Raw genomic sequence first — 17,795 nt, 5'->3', positions numbered from 1 at the left:
CTGGTTATAATTATTTTATCAAATAATTGTTTAAAAAATATTTTCTTCCTTTATGTGGCTTGTCTTTCTTTTCACCATGTCTTTCTAAGAGCATGAATTCTAATCTATCAATTTTTCTTGTATGGATTGTGCTTGTAAGAAATCTTTGCTTAACTATATTACTTTTGGGGTTGCCATGACAAATTATCACAAATTTGATGGCTTAGAACACAAAAATTTATTCTGTACACTTCCTAAGCCACAAGTCCCAAATCAAGATGTCAGCAAAGTTGGTTCCTTTTGGATGTTCTAAGGGAGAATCTGTTCCATGCCTCTCTCCTAGCTTCTGCTGGCAAGACCTGGTGTTACTTGGATTATTGGTGCATCACTTCAGTCTTCACCTTCGTCTTCACGTGGTGATTTCCCCTCCACTTGTTTCTGTGTCTCCACTTCTCTTCTTGTAAGAGCACCGTTCTTTGGATTTAGGGCCCACCTTAATCTAGTATGACCCCATCTTAACATAACTATTTACATATACAAAGACTGTATTTCCAAATAAAGTCACATTCTGAGATTCTGGGTGAAAATAAGTTTTGGAGACACACTATTCAGCTCACTGCACTAGCTAAAGGTCACAAATATTTTCTTCTATGTTTTCTTCTACAAGTTTTATAACTTTTGGTGTCATATTTAGTTCTATGATGCATATTGGTTTAATTTTTGTATGTGATGGTAGTTATAGGTAAATGTTTATTTTTGTTCTTATGGAATCCAATTACTCAAAAACTATTTGTTGAAAGTTTGTCTTTTACCTTGAACTGTCTTTGGATCTTTGTTGAAAATTAATTGATCATATATGTATGAATCTATTAACAGACTCTGTTGACTTTTTGGTCAATATCACACTGTCTTGATTCCTATGGTTTTATAGTAAGTCTTTAAATCAGATATAGTGTATACTTTAACAAAAGTCTTCAAAAATATTTTAGGCATTGTAGTTAAATTGCTTTTCTATATAATTTTGATAATCATATTTAAAGGGGAATCATATTTATTGCAATAGGTTGCAGACAGAATGGTCTCAAGATAAGTTGAGATAATCTGCTGTGAAGAACAACACCCAAAGGTGCCAGTAGCTGCAGAAGGACGTGTAGTAAGAGTGTATGTTTCTGCCTAACAAATCCACATTAGAGAATGTTCCAATATACAAGAGGTAGCTGCTGGTTCAGGGGAGAGGAGTGGAAATTGCAGGAGCAAAGTTCCTGAGAAAGTATTAATAAAAGGCATGAGATCTTGAACAGATGTGAGGGACTGAGTGCTATTAAGAGTACGTATGCAGAAGGGATCACAGAGAATGCCTGGTCCAAGACAGGTAGCTTAGGCTTGGAAAACTCTGAGAAGTCTAATCTGATTACTTGCAACTTTTTCATGAATTATTTAGGGGGCTTATTAGAATGGAGAAAGTTTCCTAGTGATTGTGGAGGAGTAAGGTAGTAGTGTGTTAGGATGAAAGTAAAAGTTGGAAGCAATTCTTTCATAGTCATTCATTTAAGATAAATAATTTAGTATGATCACTTCATGGCAAAGAGATGGAGAAACCATGGAATCATTGAGAAACTTTATTTTCCTGGGCTCCAAAATCACTGCAGACAGTGACTGCGGCCATGAAATTAACAGACACTTGCTTCTGGGAAGAAAAGTTATGACAAGCCTAGACAACATATTAAAAAGCAGAGACATACTTTGCTGACAATGTTCTGTATAGTTAAAGCTATGGTTTCTCCAGTAGTCATGTACAGATGTAAGAGTTGGACCAGAAATAAGGCTGAACACTGAAGAAATGATGCTTTCAAAATGTGGTGTTGGAGATGACTTTTGAGAGTCCCTTGGACTGCAAAGAGATCAAACCAGTCAATCCTAAAGGAAATCGACCCTGAATATTCATTGGAAGGACTGATGCTGAAGCTGAAGCTCCAATACTTTGGCCACCTGATGTGAAGAGCTGACTCATAGGAAGACCCTGATGATGGGAAAGATTGAAGTCAGGAGGAGAAGGGGACAACAGAGGACGAGATGGTTGGATGGCATCATCGACTTGATGGACATGAATTTGAGTAAACTCCATGAGTTGGTGATTGACAGGGAGGCCTGGGATGCTGCTGTCTATGGGGTGGCAAAGAGTCAGACATGACTGAGTGACTGGACAACAACAACCATGTGTTGGACAACCTCTTGTACTGAGCTATGTGTTATTGCAGGAGTAGAATTTTGACTTACTTTCCTGTGTTATCACACAAGTAATACAGTTATCATCCCTCAGCATGACATGCCAGCATTTACAGGACTCAGTCATTTCCAGAGAAGCTTTGGGATTATTGGAATATCTGACATGGACCTAAATATTATGTAATTCATTTGTTTACTTATATCAATTTTAACAATTTTATTGCAGTATAATTTACAAATCATATAATAGATTCCCTGAATGTGTCTATGCCAGTGATATTTAGTATATTCTCAAAGTTGTGCAACCATCAACACACCTTAAGAATTTTTAAGAATATTTTAATCATCCAAAGAGAAACTCTAATGCTAGGCTCCTACAAATGCACTTTACATCTGTCTTTTCTCACCATTTTACATAAATGGCATCATACTTTATATTGTTCTTTATGACTGGCTTCTGTGACTTTAAAAATGATTTTAAAGGCTCTTCCATGATGTATTTAATTTTTTATTATTGTTGAATAGCATTTACTGTATGAATGTACCATGTTTAACCAGTTATCAATTCACGAATATTTCTATTGTTTGTACTTATTGGCAATTATCGTTAATGCTACTGTGAACATCATATACAAGTTTTTTGAGTTACATAAGCTTTTTTTCTTTGGGGGTATATTCCTAGGAGAGGAATTTCTGGGTCATATGGTCACTCTCGTTTAACTTCTTAGAACCTGCCATATTGTTTTGGAAAGCAGCTGTACCATTTTATACTCCAACTGGCATTGTATCTGGCTTCCAATTTCTCCACACTTGTTTTTAATCTGTTTTATTGTAGACATCCCAGTGGGTGGGTAGTGGAATTTAATTGTGACTTTGAATTTCACTTTTTTGAAATTATTTATGTTCAGCACCTTCTCATGTGCTCATTGGCTATTTGTATATCTACTTAGGAGAAAGAGCTACTCAAATCCTTTGCCCATTTTTTAAACCATGGTTCTTATTTTTGGATTGAGCTGTAAGATTTATTTATATATTAAGGACACATATCCCTTATTGTGTATATGATTTGCAAATAATTTCTCCCATACTATAGGTTGTCTTTTCACTCTGTGTTGTCATTATTTATTTTTTATATTTCTTTTTTAAATGGAGCATAATTGCTTTACCATGTTTTGTTACTTTCTGCTGTACAACAATGTGGATCAGCTCTAAGTATACATATATCCTCTCTCCTCATGCCTCCGTCCCACTCTCCCTTCCCACCCATTTTGTCATCACAGAGCAAGAAGTTGAGCTCCCTGTGCTATACAGCAACTTCCCACTACCTATCTATTCAGTACATGGTGATGTATATATGTCAGTGAAACTCTCTCAATTTGTCCCACCCTCTCCCTCCACTCAACCAGTAACACTGAAGAAACTGAAGTTGAACGGTTCTATGAAGACCTACAAGACCTTTTAGAACTAACACCCCAAAAAGATGTCCTTTTCATTATAGGGGACTGGAATGCAAAAGTAGGAAGTCAAGAAACACCTGGAGTAACAGGCAAATTTGGCCTTGGACTGCGGAATGAAACAGGACAAAGATTAATAGAATTTTGCCAAGAAAATGCACTGGTCATAGCAAACACCCTCTTCCAACAACACAAGAGAAGACCCTACACATGGACATCACCAGATGGTCAACAATGAAATCAGATTGATTATATTCTCTGTAGCCAAAGATGGAGAAGCTCTATACAGTCAACAAAAACAAGACCAGGAGCTGACTGTGGCTCAGATCATGAACTCCTTATTACCAAATTCAGACTCAAATTGAAGAAAGTAGGGAAAACTGCTAGGCCATTCAGGTATGACCTAAATCAAATCCCTTATGATTATACAGTGGAAGTGATAAATAGATTTAAGGGCCTAGATCTGATAGATAGAGTGCCTGATGAACTATGGACAGAGGTTCGTGACATTGTACAGGAGACAGGGATCAAGACCATCCCCATGGAAAAGAAATGCAAAAAAGCAAAATGGCTGTCTGGGGAGGCCTTACAAATAGCTGTGAAAAGAAGAGAGGTGAAAAGCAAAGGAGAAATGGAAAGATATAAGCATCTGAATGCAGAGTTCCAAAGAATAGAAAGAAGAGATAAGAAAGCCTTCTTCAGTGATCAATGCAAAGAAATAGAGGAAGACAACAGAATGGGAAAGACTAGAGATCTCTTCAAGAAAATTAGAGAAACCAAGGGAACATTTCATGCAAAGATGGGCTCAATAAATAAAGGACAGAAATGGTATGGACCTAACAGAAGCAAAAGATATTAAGAAGAGGTGGCAAGAATACACAGAAGAACTGTACAAAAAAGATCTTCATGACCGAGATAATCATGATGATGTGATCACTCATCTAGAGCCAGACATCCTGGAATGTGAAGTCAAGTGGGCCTTAGAAAGCATCACTATGAACAAAACTAGTGGAGGTGATGCAATTCCAGTGGAGCTGTTTCAAATCCTGAAAGACGATGCTGTGAAAGTGCTGCACTCAATATGCCAGCAAATTTGGAAAACTCAGCAGTGGTCACAGAACTGGAAAAGGTCAGTTTTCATTCCAATCCCAAAGAAAGGCCATGCAAAAGAATGCTCAAACTACCACACAATTGCACTCATCTCACATGCTAGTAAAGGAATGCTCAAAATTCTCCAAGCCAGGCTTCAGCAATACATGAACCGTGAACTCCCTGATGTTCAAGCTGGTTTTAGAAAAGGCAGAGGAACCAGAGATCAAATTGCCAACATCCGCTGGATCATGGAAAAAGGAAGAGAGTTCCAGAAAAACATCTATTTCTGCTTTATTGAATATGCCAAAGCCTTTGACTGTGTGGATCACAATAAACTGTGGAAAATTCTGAAAGAGATGGGAATACCAGACCACCTGACCTGCCTCTTGAGAGATCTGTATGCAGGTCAGGAAGCAACAGTTAGAACTGGACATGGAACAACAGACTGGTTCCAAATAGGAAAAGGAGTACGTCAAGGCTGTATATTGTCACCCTGCTTATTTAACTTATATGCAGAGTACATCATGAGAAACGCTGGACTGGAAGAAACACAAGCCGGAATCAAGATTGCCGGGAGAAATATCAATAACCTCAGATATGCAGATGACACCACCCTTATGGCAGAAAGTGAAGAGGAACTAAAAAGCCTCTTGATGAAAGTGAAAGAGGAGAGTGAAAAAGTTGGCTTAAAGCTCATCATTCAGAAAACGAAGATCATGGCATCTGGTCCCATCACTTCATGGGAAATAGATGGGGAAACAGTAGAAACAGTGTCAGACTTTATTTTGGGGGGCTCCAAAATCACTGCAGATTGTGTCTGCAGCCATGAAATGAAAAGATCCTTACTCCTTGGAAGAAAAGTTATGACCAACCTAGATAGTATATTCAAAAGCAGAGACATTACTTTGCCGACTAAGGTCCGTCTAGTCAAGACTATGGTTTTTCCTGTGGTCATGTATGGATGTGAGATTTGGGCTATGAAGAAGGCTGAGCGTCGAAGAATTGATGTTTTTGAACTGTGGTATTGGAGAAGACTCTTGAGAGTCCCTTGGACTGCAAGGAGATCCAACCAGTCCATTCTGAAGGAGATCAACCCTGGGATTTCTTTGGAAGAAATGATGCTAAAGCTAAAGTTCCAGTACTTTGGCCACCTCATGCGAAGATGTGACTCATTGGAAAACACTCTGATGCTAGGAGGGATTGGGGGCAGGAGGAGAAGGGGACGACCCAGGATGAGATGGCTGGATGGCATCACGGACTTGATGGACGTGAGTCTGAGTGAACTCCGGGAGATGGTGATGGACAGGGAGGCCTGGCGTGCTGCGATTCATGGGGTCGCAAAGAGTCGGAATTGGCTGAGCGACTGAACTGAACTGAACTCTCCCTCCACCCACTCTGTGTCCACAGGTCCGTTGTCCACATTTATGTCTCTACTCCTGCCCTGCAAATAGGTTCATCACTGTTTTTCAAGGTTCCATATATATGTGTTAATATATGATATTTTTTTCTCTTTCCGACTTACTTCATTCTGTATGAGAGACTCTAGGTTCATCCACATCACTACAAATGCTCCAATTCCATCCCTTTCTATGGCTGAGTAATATTCCATTGTGCATATATATCAAACTTCTTTATCCATCTATCTGTTGATGGACATATAGTGTTTGTCCACATCCTGGCTATTTTTGCTAATGCTGCAATGAACATTGGGGTGCATGTGTATTTTTGAATTATGGTTTTCTTAGGGCACATGTTCAGTAGTGGGATTGCTGGGTGAAATGGTAGTTTTATTCCTGGTTTCTTAAAGAACCTCCATACTGTTCTCCATAGTGGCTGTATCAGTTTACTTGCCTACCAACAGTGCAAGAGAGTTCTCTACCTCTTTTCCAGCATTTATTGTTTGTAGATTTTTTCATGATGGCCAATATGATGGGTGTGAGATGACACCTCATTGTAGTTTTTCTTTTTGTAACTGGAGGACAATTACTTTACAATGTTGTGTTGGTTTCTGCCATACAACAATGTAAATCAGCTATAATTATACATAATACCCTTCCTGTTGAGCCTTCCTCCCTTGCTAACCTCCCACTCCTCTAGGTCATCACAGAGTACCAGGCTGGGCTACCTGTGTTATATAACAACATCCCACTAGCTATCTACTTTACACATGATTGTGTATATATGTCAATGCTACTTTCTCTATTTTTCCCACTCTCTCCTTCCTCTGCAGTGTCCACAAGTCCATTCTCTATGCTTGCATATACATTCTTTCCCTGTAATAGGTTCATCACTATTTTTCTAGATTGTATATATGTGCACTAATATACAATATTGGTTTTTCTCTTTCTGACGTATTTCACTCTATATAACAGGCTCTGGATTCATCCACCTCATTACAACAGACTCTATTTCATTCCCCTTTAGAGCTGCATAATACTTCATTGTATATATGTACTGCATCTGCTTTATCCACTCATCTGTCGATGGACATCTTGGTTGTTTCCATGTCCTGGCTATTGTAAATAATGCTACTATGAACATTGGGGTACGTGTGTCTTTTTCAGTTATGATTTTCTGCAGGTAAATGCCCAGTAGTGGGGTTGCTGAGTCATATGGTAGATTTATTCCTAGTTTTTAAAAGAATCTCCATACTGTTCTTTGTATGGCTATATCTGTTTACATTCCCACCAACAGTGCAGGAGGATTCACTTTTCTCCACATCTTCTACAGATATTTACTGTTTGTAGATATATATATATATATATATATATATATATATATATAAATTTATTTTTAAATTTTATTTTTACTTTATTTTACTTTACAATACTGTATTGGTTTTGCCATACATTGACTTGAATCCACCACGGGTGTATACAAGCTCCCAATCCTGAATCCCCCTCCCACCTCCCACCCCATATCATCTCTCTGGATCATCCCCATGCACCAGCCCCAAGCATCCTGTATCCTATATCGAACTTAGACTGGCACTTCGTTTCTTACATGATAGTATACATGTTTCAATGCCATTCTCCCAAATCATCCCACCCTCTCCCTCTCCCTCAGAGTCCAAAAGTCCATTCTATACATCTGTGTCTCTTTTGCTGTCTCGCATACAGGGTCATCATTACCATCTTTCTAAATTCCGTATATATGTGTCAGTATACTGTATTGGTGTTTTTCTTTCTGGCTTACTTCACTCTGTATAATTGGCTCCAGTTTCATCCATCTCATTAGAACTGATTCAAACTTATTCTTTTTAATGGCTGAGTAATACTCCATTGTGTATATGTACCACAGCTTTCTTATCCATTCATCTGCTGATGGACATCTAGGTTGTTTCCATGTCCTGGCTATTATAAACAGTGCTGCAATGAACACTGGGGTACATGTGTCTCTTTCAATTCTGGTTTCCTCGGTGTGTATGCCCAGCAGTCGGATTGCTGGGTTGATGCTGGCCATTCTGATTTGTCTGAGGTGGTACCTCATTGTACTTTTGATTTGCATTTCTCACATAATTAGTGAGGTTGAGCATCTTTTCAAGTGTTTGTTGGCCATCTGTATGTCTTCTTTGGAGAAGTGTCTGTTTAGGTCTTCTGCCCATTTCTGATTGGTTGTTTGCTCATTTGACATTGAGCTGCATGAGATTCTTGTATATTTTGGAGATTAATCTTTTTTCAGTTGCTTCATTTGCAAATATTTTTTGCCATGCTGAGAGCTGTCTTTTCATCTTATTTATGGTTTCTGTTTCTGTACAAAAACTTTTTAGTAGCATTAGGTCCCATTTGTTTATTTTTGTTCATAGTTTCATTACTCCAGGATATGAGTCAAAAAAAGATCTTGCTGTGGTTTATGTCAACGAATATTTCTCCTGTGTTTTCCTCTAAGTGTTTTTCAGTGTCCAGGCTTATATTTAGGCCTTTAATCCATTTTGAGTTTATTTTTGTGTATGGTGTTAGGGAGTGTTCTAATTTCATTATTTTACATGTAGCTGTCCAGAATTCCCAGCACCACTTATTGAAGTGGCTGTCTTTCCTCCATTGTATATTCTTGCCTCCTTTGATGTAGATTAGGTGACCATAGATGCATGGGTTTATCTCTGAGCTTTCTATCCTGTATGTACCATTGTTCTATATTTCTGTCTTTGTGCTGTTGCAATACTGTCTTTATTACTGTAGCTTTGAACTATAGTTTGAAGTTGGAGACTGTAATTCATCTACTCCATTTTTCTTCCCCAAAGTTACTTTGGCTATTTGGGGGTATTTTTGCATTTCCTTAAAATTTTTGGTCTAATTCTGCAAAGAATGCTATTGGTAACTTGGTAGGAATTGCATTGAATCTGTAGATTGCTTTGGGTAGTATATTCATTTTCACAGTATTGATTCTTCCAATTCAAGAACTTGGTATATTTTTTCCATCTGTTTGTGTCACCTTTTATTTCTTCCATCAGTGTTTTATAGTTTTCTTCATACAGTTCTTCTGCTTCCTTAGGTAGGTTTATTCCTAGGTATTTTATTCTTTTTGTTTTGATGGTAAATGGTATTGTTTCCTTAATTTTCCTTTCTGAACCTTTATTGTTAGTGTATAGGAATGCAAGAGGTTTCTGTATGTAATTATTTCATCCTCAACTTTACCAAATTCATTGATTAGCTCCAGTAGTTTTCTGGTGGCATCTTTAGGATTTTCTATGCATTATAACATGTCATCTGCAAACAGTGACAGTTTTACTTCTTTTCTAATTTGGAATCCTCTTATTTCTCTTTCTTCTCTGATTGCCATGGTTAGGGCTTCCAAAACTATGTTGAATAAGAGTGGCAAGAGTTAACATCCTTGTCTTGTTGCTGATCTGAGAGGAAATGCTTTCAGTTTTTTAATATTCAGAATAATGCTTGCTGTGGCTTTATGGTGTATGACCTTTACTACGTTGAAATCAGTAGTCAGTATTCAATTCAGTTGCTCAGTTGTATCTGACTCTCTGCGACCCTATGGACTGCAGCATGTCAGGCTTCCCTGTCCAACACCAACTCCCAGAGCTTACTCAAACTCATGTCCATTGAGTCAGTGATGCCATACAACCATCTCATCTGCTGTCATCCCCTTCTCCTCATGCCTTCAATTTATTCCAGCATCAAGATCTTTTTCAATGAGTCAGCTCTTCATCAGGTGGCCAAAGTATTGGACCTTCAGCTTCAACATCAGTCCATCCAATGAATATTCAGGACTGATTTCCTTTAGGATGGACAGGTTTCATCTCCTTGCATTCTAAGGGACACTCAAGAGTCTTCTCCAACACTGCAGTTCAAAAGCATCAATTCTTTAGCACTCAGCTTTCTTTGTAGTCCTTCTCTCACATCCATACATGACTACTGGAAAACCATAGCTTTGACTAGATGGACCTTTGTCGGTAAAGTAATGCCTCTGCTTTTTAATATGCTGTCTAAGTTGGCCATAGCTTTTTTTTTTTTCCCAAGGAGTAAGTCTCTTTTAATTTCATGGCTGCAGTAACCACCATCTGCAGTGATTTGGGAGCCAAGAGAAAAATGTCTGTCAATGATTCCATTGTTTCTCCATCTCTTGGCCATGAAGTGAACGGACCAAATCCCATGATCTTAGTTTTCTGAATGTTGAAATTCAAGCCAACATTTACACTCTCCTCTTTCACTTTCATCAAGAGGATCTTTAGTTCTTCTTCTCTTTCTGCCATTAGGGTGGTGTCATCTATGAATCAGAGGTTATTGATATTTCTCCTGGCAACTTTGATTAAAGACTGTGCTTCATCTAACCCAGCATTTTGCATGATGTACTCTGCATAACAGTTAAATAAGCAGGATGATAACATACAGGCTTGACTTACTCATTTCCCAATTTGGAACCAATTTGTTGTTCCATGTCTAATTATAAATGTTGATTCTTGACCTGCATACAGATTTCTCAGGACACAGTTAAGTGGTATTCCCATCACTAAGAATTTTCTAGTTTGTTGTTATCCACACGGTCAAATGCTTTAGAGTAGTCAATGATGCAGGAGTAGATGTTTTTTTCTGGAATTCTCTTGCTATTTTGATGATCCAGTGGATGTAGGCAATTTGATCCCTGGTTCCTCTGCCTTTTCTAAGTGCAGCTTGAACATCTGGAAGTTCACGGTTCACATACTGTTGAAGCCTAGCTTGGAGAATTTTGAGCATTACTAGAGTGTGAGATCAGTGCAATTGTGTGGTAGTTTGAACATCCTTTAGCATTGCCTTTATTTGGGATTGGAATGAAAACTGACCTTTTCCAGTCCTGTGGCCACTGCTAAGATTTCCAGATTTGCTGGCATATTGGAGGTAGCACTTTACCAGCATCATCTTTTAGGATTTGAAATAGCTCAACTGGAATTCCATCACCTCCACTAGCTTTGTTTGTAGTGATGCTTCCTAAGGCCCACTTGACTTTGCATTCCAGGATGTCTGGCTCTAGGAGAGTGGTCACACCATTGTATTATCTGGCTCATGAAGATCTTTTTATATAACTCTTCTGTATAGTCTTGCTACCTCTTCATAATATCTTCTGCTTCTGTTAGGTCCATACCATTTTTGTCCTTTATTGTGCTCATCTTTCCATGAAATGTTCTCTTGGTATCTCGAATTTTCTAGAAGAGATCTCTAGTCTTTCCAATTCTATTGTTTCCCTCTATTTCTTTGCATTGACCACTGAGGAAGGTTTCCTTATGTCTCCTTGCTATTCTTTGGAACTCTCCATTCAAATGGGTATACCTTTCCTTTTCTCCTTTGCCTTTACTTTCTCTTCTTTTCTCAGCTATTTATAAAGTCTCATTAGACAACCTTTTTGCCTTTTTGCATTTCTTTTTCTTGAAGATATTCTTGATCATGAGAAATGTGAATATCATCCTACCTTACCTGCCTCCTGAGATATCTCTATGCAGGTTAAGAAGCAATGGTTAGATCAGGACATGGAAAAATGCACTTTTTCAAAATTTGGAAAGGAGTATGTCAAGGGTGAATATTGTCATGTTGCTTATTTAACTTACATGCAGAGTACATCATACCAAATGGAGGATTGGATGATAAAACAAGCTGGAATCCAGATCACAGGGAGAAATGTAAGTAACTTCAGATATGCAGATGACACCAACCTTATGGCAGAAAGTGAAGAGGAATTAAAGACCTTCTGGTTGAAAGTGGAAAAGGAGAATGACAAAACTGACTTAAAACTCAACATTCAAAAAACTTAGATCATGGCATTTGGTCCCACCACTTCATACAAATAGATGGGGAAACAGTGGAAAAGTAACAGACTTTATTTTCTGGGGCTCCCAAATCACCACAGACAGTGACTGCAGCCATGAAATTAGAAGATGCTGGCTCTTTGGAAGAAAAGGTATGACACACCTAAACTGCAGACCTATTACTTTACTGAGAAACGTCTGTGTGGTCAAACTATAGTTTTTTGCAGTAGTCATGTATGGACGTGATTGTTGGATCATAAAGGAAGCTGAGTGCTGAAGAACTGATGCTTTTGAACCATGGTGTTGCAGAAGACTTTTGAGAGTCCTTGGAAAGCACGAAGATCAAACCAGTCAATCCTAAAGGAAATCAGTCCTGAATACACATTGGGAGGACTGATGCTGAAGCTGAAGCTCCAAAATTTGGCCACCTGATGTGAAAAACTGACTGATTAGCAAAGACCCAAATGCTAGGAAATATCGAAGGCAGGAGCAGAAATGGACGACAGAGGATGAGATAGTTGGATGGGATCACTGACTTAATGAACATAAATTTCAGCAAGCTCCAATAGATGCAGAAGGACAGGAAAGCCTCACGTGCATGGGTCACAAAAAATACATGGGTTGCAAAAAATTAGACACGACTGAAATGATCCTATTAAGCACAGTCATTACAAAGTTTTCAAAATAATATGCAGTCCTCAAATAAGACCTGATGACAACATTTGTTACAGTTATTTTGTCCTAAATTCACCTGGTAATCTGTTGTAGACATCAATGTTTGGTAATTTGCTTTCTATGGAAAAATAATAAATTGCACATTTTAATGACTGAATGTGGTTTTGGAATGAGTCATTCTCTCAGATAGTTACCCTCTACAGAAATTAGACTTTAGGTGCTAGTGTTAATGAATACCCATGTACCCAATATAGTTAGGCCAAGCGATATCAGAACATTAGAGCTTAAAGCAAAAAGAGTTTTATTGCAGGGCCGTGAAAGGAGATGGGTGCAATATGGCTTTATTTTGGTTTTTTTTTTACTTTACAATACTGTATTGGTTTTGCCATACACCAACATGAATCTGCAACAGGTGTACATAAGTTCCCACTCCTGAAACCCCCTCCCACCTCCCTCCCCATACCATCCCACTGGGTTATCCCAGTGCATCAACCCCAAGCATCCTGTATGCTGCATCGAACTTAGACTGGCAATTCGTTTCTTATGTGATATTATACATGTTTCAATGCCATTCTCCCAAATCATCCCACCCTCGCCCTCTCCCACAGAGTCAAAAAGTCTGTTCTGTACATCTGCATCTCTTTTGCTGTCTCACATACAGGGTTATCGTTATCATCTTTCTAAATTCCATATATATGTGTTAGTATACTGTATTGGTGTTTTTCTTTCTGGCTTACTTCCCTCTGTATAATTGGCTCCAGTTTCATCCACCTCATTAGGACTGATTCAAATGTATTCTTTTTGATGGTTGAGTAATACTCCATTGTGTATATGTACCACAGCTTTCTTATCCTTTCATCTGCTGATGGACATCTAGGTTGCTTCCATGTCCTGACTATAATAAACAGTGCTGTGATGAACATTGGGGTACACGTGTCTCTTTCAATTCTAGTTTCCTCAGTGTCTATGCCCAGCAGTGGGATTGCTGGGTCATAAGGCAGTTCTATTTCCAGTTTTTTAAGGAATCTCCACACTGTTCTCCATAGTGGCTGTACTAGTTTGTATTCCCACCATCAGTGTAAGAGGGTTCCCTTTTCTCCACACCCTCTCCAGCATTTATTGCTTGTAGACTTTTGGTTCGCAGCTATTCTGACTGGTGTGAAATGATACCTCATTGTGGTTTTGATTTGCATTTCTCTGATAATGAGCGATGTTGAGCATCTTTCCATGTGTTTGTTAGCCATTTGTATGTCTTCTTTAGAGAAATGTCTATTTAGTCCTTTGGCCCATTTTTTGATTGGGCTGCTTATTTTTCTGGAATTGAGCTGCAGGAGTTGCTTGTATATTTTTGAGATTAGTTGTTTGTCAGTTGCTTCATTTGCTATTATTTTCTCCCATTCCGAAGGCTGTCTTTTCACCTTGATTATAGTTTCCTTTGTTGTGCAGAAGTTTTTAAGTTTAATTAGGTCCCATTTGTTTATTTTTGCATTTATTTCCAGTATTCTGGGAGGTGGGTCATAGAGGATCCTGCTTGATTTATGTCAGAGAGTGTTTTTGCCTATGTTCTCCTCTAGGAGTTTTATAGTTTCTGGTCTTACGTTTAGATCTTTAATCCACTTTGAGTTTATTTTTGTGTATGGTGTTAGAAAGTGATCTAGTTTCATTCTTTTCCAAGTGGTTGACCCGTTTTCCCAGCACCAATTGTTAAAGAGACTGTCTTTACTTCATTGTATATTCTTGCCTCCTTTGTCGAAGATAAGGTGTTCATAGTTGTGTGGATTTATCTCTGGGCTTTCTATTTTGTTCCATTGGTCTATATTTCTGTCTTTGTGCTAGTACCATACTGTCTGGATGACTGTGGCTTTGTAGTAGAGCCTGAAGCCAGGCAGGTTGATTCCTCCAGTTCCATTCTTCTTTCTCAAGATTGCTTTGGCTATTCAAGGTTTTTTGTATTTCCATACAAATTGTGAAATTATTTGTTCTAGCTCTGTGAAAAATATTGCTGGTAGCTTGATATGGATTGCATTGAATCTGTAGATTGCTTTGGGTAGTATACTCATTTTCACTATATTGATTCTTCCAATCCATAAACATGGTATATTTCTTCATCTATTAGTGTCCTCTTTGATTTTATTCGCCAGTGTTTTATAGTTTTCTATATGTAGGTATTTAGTTTCTTTAGGTAGATATATTCCTAAGTATTCGTTGCAATGGTGAATGGAATTGTTTCTTTAATTTCTTTTTCTACTTTCTCATTATTAGTGTAAAGGAATGCAAGGTATTTCTGTGTGTTGATTTTATATCCTGCAAATTTACTATATTCCTTGATTAGCTCTAATGATTTTCTGGTAGAGTCTTTAGGGTTATCTATGTAGAGGATCATGTCATCTGCAAACAGTGAGAGTTTTATTTCTTCTTTTCCAAATTGGATTCCTTTTAATTTTTTATTTTTGTGCTCTGATTGCTGTGGCCAAAACTTCCAGAACTATGTTGAATAGTAGTGGTGAAAGTGGGCTCCCTTGTCTTGTTCCTGACTTTAGGGGAAATGCTTTCAGTTTTTCACCATTGAGGATAATGTTTGCTGTGGGTTTGTCATATATAACTTTTATTATGTTGAGGTATGTTCCTTTATCTCTGCTTTCTGAAGAGTTTTTATCATAAATGGATGTTGAATTTTGTCAAAGGCTTTATCTGCATCTATTGAGATAATCACATGGCTTTTACTTTTCAATTTGTTAATGTGGTGAATTACATTGATTGATTTGCGGATATTGAAGAATCCTTGCATCCCTGGGATAAAGCCCAATTGTTCATGGTGTATGATCTTTTTAATGTGTTGTTGGATTTTGATTGATAGAATTTTGTTAAGGATTTTTGCATCTATTTTCGTCAGTGATATTGGCCTGTAGTTTTCCTTTTTTGTGGTATCTTTGTTAGGTTTTGGTATTAGGGTGATGGTGGCCTCATAGAATGAGTTTGGAAGTTTACCTTCCTCTGCAATTTTCTGGAAGGGTTTGAGTAGGATAGGTGTTAGCTCTTCTCTAAATTTTTGGTAGAATTCAGCTGTGAAGCCGTCTGGACCTGGATTTTTGTTTGCTGGAAGTTTTCTGATTACAGTTTCAATTTCCATGCTTGTGATGGGTCTGTTAAAAGTTTCTATATCTTCCTGGTTCAGTTTTGGAAAGTTGTACTTTTCTAAGAATTTGTCCATTTCTTCCACGTTGTCCATTTTATTGGCATATAATTGCTGATAGTAGTCTCTTATGATCCTCTGTATTTCTGTGTTGTCTGTTGTGATCTCTCCATTTTCATTTCTAATTTTACTGATTTCATTTTTCTCCCTTTGATTCTTGATGAGTCTGGCTAATGGTCTGTCAATTTTATTTATCCTTTCAAAGAACCAGCTTTTGGCTTTGTTGATTTTTGCTATGGTCTCTTTTGTTTCTTTTGCATTTATTTCTGCCCTAATTTTTAAGATTTCTTTCCTTCTACTAACCCTGGGGTTCTCCATTTTTTCCTTTTCTAGTTGCTTTAGGTGTAGAGTTAGGTTATTTATTCAACTTTTTTCTTGTTTCTTGACGTATGCCTGTATTGCTATGAACTTTCCCCTTAGCACTGCTTTTATAGTGTCCCACAGGTTTTGGGTTGTTGTGTTTTCATTTTCATTCATTTCTATGCATAATTTGATTTCTTTTTTGATTTCTTCTGAGATTTGTTGGTTATTCAGAAGCGTGTTGTTCAGCCTCCATATGTTGGAATTTTTAATAGGTTTCCTCCTGTAATTGAGATCTTATCTTAGTGCATTATGGTCAGAAAAAATGCTTGGAATGATTTCAATTTTTTTTTTAATTTATCAAGGTTAGATTTATGGCCCAGGATGTGATCTATCCTGGAGAAGGTTCCGTGAGCACTTGAGAAAAAGGTGAAATTCATTGTTTTGGGGTGAAATGTCCTGCAGATATCAATTAGGTCTAACTGATCTATTGTATTATTTAAAGTTTGTGTTTCTTTGATAATTTTCTGTTTAGTTGATCTATCCATAGATGTGAGTGGAGCATTAAAGTCTCCTACTATTATTGTGTTATTGTCAATTTCCCCTTTCATACTTGTTAGCATTTCTCTTACATATTGTGATGCTCCTATGTTGGGTGCATATATATTTATAATTGTTATATCTTCTTCTAGGATTGATCCTTTGATCCTTATGTAGTGTCCTTCTTTGTCTCTTTTCACTGCCTTAGTTTTAAAGTCTATTTTATCTGACATGAGTATTGCTACTCCTGCTTTCTTTTGGTCTCTATTTGCATGGGCTATCTTTTTCCACCCCTTCATTTTCAGTCTGTATGTGTCCCTTGTTTCGAGGTGGGTCTCCTGTAGACAACATATACAGGGGTCTTGTTTTTGTATCCATTCAGCCAGTTTTTGTCTTTTGGTTGGGGCATTCAATCCATTTATGTTTAAGGTAATTATTGATAAGTATGGTCCCATTGCCACTTACTTTATTGTTTTGTGTTTGGGTTTATACATTTTTTTTAATTTCCTGTCTAAAGAATATCCTTTAGCATTTGTTGGAGAGCTGGTTTGGTGGTGCTGAATTCTCTCAGCTTTTGCTTGTCTGTAAAGCTTTTGATTTCTCCTTCATATTTGAATGAGATCCTTGCTGGGTATAGTAATCTGGGCTGTAGGTTATTTTCTTTCATCACTTTAAGTATGTCTTGCCATTCCCTCCTAGCCTGAAGGGTTTCTATTGAAAGATCAGCTGTTATCCTTATGGGAATCCCCTTGTGTGTTATTTGTTGTTTTTCCCTTGCTGCTTTCAATATTTGTTCTTTGTGTTTGATCTTTGTTAATTTGATTAATATGTGTCTTACGGTGTTTCACCTTGGGTTTATCCTGTTTGGGACTCTCTGGGTTTCTTGGACTTGGGTGGCTATTTCCTTCCCCATTTTAAGGAAGTTTTCAACTATTATCTCCTCAAGTATTTTCTCATGGTCTTTCTTTTTGGCTTCTTCTTCTGGGACTCCTATAATTAGAATGTTGGAACGTTTCATATTGTCCTGGAAGTCTTTGATATTGTCCTCATTTCTTTTAATTCATTTTTCTTTTTTCCTCTCTGCTTCATTTATTTCTACCACTCTATC

The sequence above is a fragment of the Oryx dammah genome, unplaced genomic scaffold (genome assembly GCF_014754425.2).
Source record: "Oryx dammah isolate SB20612 unplaced genomic scaffold, SCBI_Odam_1.1 HiC_scaffold_23, whole genome shotgun sequence".
Lineage (NCBI taxonomy): Eukaryota > Metazoa > Chordata > Mammalia > Artiodactyla > Bovidae > Oryx > Oryx dammah.
This window is presented reverse-complemented; position numbering follows the sequence as displayed.